At 31.7% G+C, this 6,373-nt stretch overlaps 1 protein-coding gene across 2 annotated transcripts in view; it reads right to left on the reverse strand.

Moving 5' to 3' along the window:
- LOC108764205 (basement membrane-specific heparan sulfate proteoglycan core protein) overlaps positions 1 to 6,170 on the reverse strand; it is a 204,198-nt gene extending 198,028 nt beyond the window's left edge. For both annotated transcript variants that reach the window (XM_018512326.1, XM_018512325.1), the window contains exon 1: positions 6,131 to 6,170. The gene's annotated coding sequence lies outside the window, so the exon portion shown is untranslated. The remainder of the gene's footprint in view (positions 1 to 6,130) is intronic.
- Positions 6,171 to 6,373: the final 203 nt, after the last annotated feature.

Raw genomic sequence — 6,373 nt, forward strand, 5'->3', positions numbered from 1 at the left:
AATACGCAGTTGCGTAACACCACTTTTCTCGCAATATTTTTCGATTTATGTCATATATTTAATTAACCTATCATCAATGAAATTGTAAGTCACGCGTAATTCATACCGCAATCTTTCTTTTGGATTGTTTTATTAGAAAACGTGTTAATAATTACGAAATGAAGCGTATAATTTTCGGAATCAACACGCCGTTTGTATAATTGTGTAAAATACTGTGACCTAGTTCCTCTCAAAGTTGCTGTATTCTTTAATTAGCATAACATATCTAACGTATATACATATTTAACAAGTATATGTTTATTTAACCCCGATTTGCGTGATAATACGCCTGTTTTTTGTTAATTAAATACTATACGTAATTTTATAAACAAAGCTGTATTTACAAACAAATATTTTATCATCAAATACCAAATTCATAATATTATTTAATCACAACAGAATTTCTAAAATAAACACTTTCGAAACTAGAACGTTATACAACGTCAATTAGCATCTACGCAATTTACGAAAAACGGACATTGGAGGAAAATCGTACTGAATTCGTATTTAATTGACTAGATTTTTATTACAGAGTGGCAGGACAAATCTGTGTAATCGTACTTCATGGGTTATAGGTTGATGCTACTGCGATATCACGTCTCTTGTACGAGTTGTACATTAATCCTCTTCGAAGTGGAAACGGGCCGTGTCACACGCAGAATTTCATAGAATGACGAACTGTCCCCTCCCCCGAAATATAGCGTTCCCATCGATCAACCAGCGTTCACTTAGTAGAATTCAGATCGCCGTCTTCACGTGGAGGCATTGTCTGGCTTGAGGCCCGTCACTAATGGGAGTATGCGCGACCCCAGATACCCCGGTTGCATGACAAATGCACTAATCGACCTTCAGTATAGAATCGTTATGCTCGTGCAAAGCTATGAGTGATTACTTTGACCCGACGACGACGACGCTTCGATGAATATTGAACGGAAGAACGCGATTACATATTCCGGAGACGATGCTGTAATTTTACAGTGACGAGGGAAAGTAGAACTTGGTCGGAGCTTGAAAATTTTCAAGCGCCGACCGATGCCGTGCTTTAATTGATAATGCGAAATAATCAAATTGCTATGAAATAAAATTGATAGAAAATTCCAATATTAGAATATGTGAAAAGACAAGAATTTCAATGACTGGGTGGTCTAAATCAGTGTAAATACAGCATAATACGTAAATTTTTACGAAAATTTATTAAACCATTACATTAATCTTTCTTTTTTTTGGTTGCATTCATGTTAAATTTATCTTATACGCTAGTCGACTCTATACGTCTTATCTCTTTTTCTCTTATGCCAGTCCATCCTACGTGGTGTTAAAAATTCATCAGAATCTCCTTGCTTATAAAGTGCTATTTTTCTCCATATATGCCTTGTTTGCGCACAATCACGTTTCTTTCGGAAAATGGAGATGCAAGCGTGATTAGATAGCGTTCCAACGCCAATATGGAATCGAGATCATACCAAGACCGGTAGCGCTGTGATATGTGTAATGAAATATGGTTATTGATACAAATTGCTACGGATACGTTTTAGTACATATTTGTCACGCGGAGAAAATTATTGCGACACCGATATTATTGGTCTACTAAATCATCGTTGAAGAGAAACGGAGAGAGAAAGAGAGAGAGGGGGGGAGGGAAAGGATAGAAAACGTTGGGAGAACAGATAAGTTTATCCGAAGCGATTGCGATATGGGAACACCGATCGTAAAATTCAAGGTGCGAGGATAGTAAAATCCTTCGGCTTAAATCGAACGAGGAAATATGCCGCGGCGTCGAAGTAGCTTTCGGGAAAGTTTTAAGACTCGGTTTCAAGAATACGCAAAAGTTTCGAGAGGCGACTTTTCCGCAAAAATCTAGCAAGAACTAGACTTACGCCATGTCCTCATGCGCATAAGGACTTTGGATTGTTACACGAATATATAAAAGTACGATGCTTCTACATGGCATGAAGAGAAATCAATGTCATTCTGATAGTCTCTTGGAGAACATGCTCGCATTTTTCATTATTTTTGAATTAGATATCTCTCTTGATACATTTTCTGATCGATACGCATACAATCCAAAAAGCATTATTTGAAAAATTACTCGTTTACTATACTCATTATGATACAATGAAAACTAAAATTTTCATTGATATTAATACATGAAACGTAAAAGACTATATTGAAATGTATAATAAACTGAATGCTCAGTGCATTCATTATCTTTATTATCACTCTCGAGATACATTATATATTTTAATTCCAAAGCTTATAAAAATTTAGATATATCTTTCATTTCTCACATTTTTACATTATTTTATTATTTTCAAAAAAAATTTTATAACGGATTGACCTGTATTAAAAGATATTATTAATGCATTCTTTGTGTTTTAATGAATGTTCATTTATAATTAAATTGCTTTTATTCATGTCTCTAAGATAGGATGTTTTTTTTTATTGAGATATATCAATCAAACTTGTAGAACAAATGTGAAGCACATTTTTAATATTTATCTAATAAACTCGCGTTGGTTCGTGCACTGGTTTACTCGCGCATACGCAAACCGGACAAAATTAATGAAGAAAAATTGCATTGCGCGATAACCTCCTTAGGTTCATACATATTTCTGTGACAACTTGGATATTTAATGAATGTAGAAGACCATTAGGTCATACCTTGTGTAAATTTCGGAGTTAAATCTGAATAATGATAATTCCGCCATTAAGCAGAATTGTAAGATATAAAATTATCTTAAATACATATATATGAATAGGATTTTTCTTGTATAAATCAGCTATAAATGTATAAAAATAGTTACAAGAATAATTTCTGTTTCGGAATAAAAAAATTGCCTTGTCTAATATAAAAGACCTTTTAATAACATCAATAACTTTTGTTTTTCAAGAATTTAGAAAACCAAAACCTGTATGTATGATAAAATAATTACGAATATATCAACTTTAAGTAAATTTTATTCATTTCTTGCAAATAAACCGTACAATTTTGTTGAAAAAAAATTATTTTATAAAATATTAAGATATGAAGCGAATCAAAACGTCAGCTATGCTTTATAAAATTTGTTATTTTTTCTAATTTTACATTATTCTTGCTTAATGCGCCAAATATCATTTTTTCCATTAAGTGCGATTTGCAACTTCAATCTCGAGTCCATAGAATAATGAAAGAGAAAAGCAAATAGAGATTGCTTTTTCAAAATCGAACTATGGCAAATGTCAGTTCTCGGAAAAGGGTTGGAAAACTCATTAACCGAAGCCAGCCGGTTGATGACTCTCCGCGGGGTCACTATTATCGAAGCATTCGAATTAACTGCATTCGAGCATCAGGTACCGACCTAGTACGTGCACACAAGCTTAACTGCTTCCTCCCCTCCTTTTTGTTTCCGAAGCATTTCGCAGTCTCTACCCGTGAGCTTCCATCAATCATTTTAGTTTTGCGCAAGATTCGTCCATTATTCGAAATCCCTGTCCTTCGTTTTCTTCCTCCGCTTTCATCTTCCGTTCATTCGAAATCCTCTTTCCGTTACCTCGTAAAATCAAACCTCCGATATTTTTAGTTTATACGTCTATAAATTAAAATGACAGAAGGAACTTTTTTCACAATTTATTATATTTGTTACATGAAGCTACGAAATTGATAACCTTTCACAAATATTTTTGCGGATCAAAAACAATAACGTTTGCAATAATATATACAACAATATTTGCAATAATAATATTTACAAATTAAAAGACATATGTATACAAAAATACTATTAATAAGTTGACAAATAATTAAACAATAAATGAAGGTAGACGCGAGCAGAATAATTATCAATTATCATGATATATGATGAATTACACGGCTGAATTTATGGTTACTCAAAGATCGATGTACCATAGTGCAATGCCCCAGCGGCGATACATTAAAATTATTATAATTTAATACAGAGAAATTATTTTGCGCGGTATTATTATGGACTGATATTTTTTTCCTTCTCTGGTTGCGATTACCCGCAGCAGCGGTGCACACATACGCCAACCGCGAAAAGTTAGATATTTCACACACTTGTAATTTGCCAAACCGCGAAAACTGCAAAAAATTATCACATCAATATTCTCATATGTGAAGGGAGAATTCTCGAAAATGTGCATTGTAGTCGACTAACTCTCGCAATAAATGAATTCGTGAATTTTCAACTCTGAAAATGATAAATTAACAAAAATACATATTGTATTATGTCAAATTAATAAATCTCTTTTTATATATATTGCAGTAATAAGAAATGCATTAATAACAAGAAATCCAGCTGTTAATTGCAAATTCATAAACTAGTTATGGACTTAATATGAGTCTGTGGCTAGTTTAGAAAATTTCGCGGAAGTTTAAATTTCTAACTTTTAAAACTTAATTTTAGTACTTTATTACACGTTTATTTAATGAACTATACGGAATATAGCGTTAAATTAACGTGTCGTTAAATAAACGTATAATAATAGCGTCCTATAAAATCATTGTTTTTAATATAAAATATATCGCTAAATATAAAGCATTGTGAATGATAATCAATAACAAATAGTTCTATATAAAATGTAATTCATAAATATTATATTTAATTAAACATAACATTTAATTAATTTTCAGAATACTTATTTAATTACAAGACATTCATATAAATAGAAAGCCATAACATATTTTAAATATATTTTTTTATTTAATTATTACTGCATTCCACGTGATAAATAAATAAAATTCTTATTTATGTGTAGTAATCTTGTGACTTTCGGTCTGACTAACGACAGCTAAGCAAAGCTCTCGACCAAAGACAGGTTTGAAAAACGTGCGACGTAAATAGGCAATATCGGACTTTCGCTCGTTTAATTTAGCCCTCACGTTTATTTCAATGAGCCTTCACTCAGGAAGTTCTAGGTAATGAGAAAGCAGTAAAGACAGATTAAGAGAGCCCAAACTCTTCCCATTCCCGAAGCTAACATTCTTTTGTGACAAATCCATTAGGGACTTCGAAGAAATTGAGTTTGCGTCCACGATTCATTATAATCTCATTTATAAATGAGAACTAACTGCTTGCCTAGAAAACTGTGACAGCCCTTTAATTATCACGCTCTAACAGTGTACGTTCAATAAATTATTCGAGAACGGGATAATGCTCGATTATAACAACTTTACCATAATCTTCATAAATGAGATTCCTTTGTGTTCCGTAATAATTTAAGTATGTTTTTTTTTTAGTTCTGAGTGAGTATGTAAGTACTTACTGTATCTAAATATTATTTAAAGTGTTGATAAAAAATATAAAATAAATAATATAATTTAAAGTATATTTACTCCACTTATAAAATATTGGATTAAGAAGTTAAATAAGGAAGAGCGTAAAGAGAAAAAAGAAAAGATAAAAGATAACGCTTGAAAGTTTTCTGATTTTTATAATATTAATTTTCATACAAAAAGAAATATATTAAATTTGTTATTTAAAACTTATTATATTAAAAAATTATTTTTAAGATAACATTTCCTACGATAACCGTTTTGTAGGTCATTATAACACAATAGCATTTATGTAATCTTATGCAAGAGTCATAGAAACTCGTAATTAGGAAAAGTCGAGTATTGCTTTCAAGAACATAATGGGTTTTCGGAACCATTTTCGAAGCAATTAGTGTTCGTATTCCTTGATGCTTACGTACATAACATTGTATACTAAGTCTTATTACGACTTTATGGCAAATATTATTTAATATTAAATTATTTTTAACTCTTCGAAATTTTTTATTTTTAAATTGCGAGTTGTCTGTTTTAAAATATTATGTATGTTAAATTAATGATAATTATATAAATATAAATTCCATTATATATTGCATAATTAATTCAACATTTGAATAGCTCATTATTTGTACAGTCTTAGTTTTTTAAAAGCTATTGATCATTTATAAGTATATATATAATTTTTCGCTAATCTGTCTGTACAGTTTGTCTTTTTAAGGAAATAAGACTTCAATTTTAACTATATACGTCTAGTTTAGAATATATTATTATACCCTACAATTTTCTGTAAAGTTGATCGTTATTTAAGGTAATTTAAAAGTTTACCTTCGAAGAAGTCGCGCTCCTCTTCTCTCTGAAGTGCACACGAACGAGGAAATCGCTTTTCACGGAGGAACACCGAATCGAACAATCGAAAGACAATGGCACGGAATGGAGTCGGATGGACGAGAACGCAACTAAAAAGGGACAACCCCTTAGAGCACTCGCTACGAAGTATCCAACCACTTTCAGCACAGCTTTTGCTCGACGACACTCTTCGATCTCTTACGAGAGCGATTGATTCCCGAG

Source organism: Trachymyrmex cornetzi, unplaced genomic scaffold (assembly GCF_001594075.2).
Source record: "Trachymyrmex cornetzi isolate Tcor2-1 unplaced genomic scaffold, Tcor1.1 scaffold4, whole genome shotgun sequence".
NCBI classification, from domain to species: Eukaryota; Metazoa; Arthropoda; class Insecta; order Hymenoptera; family Formicidae; genus Trachymyrmex; species Trachymyrmex cornetzi.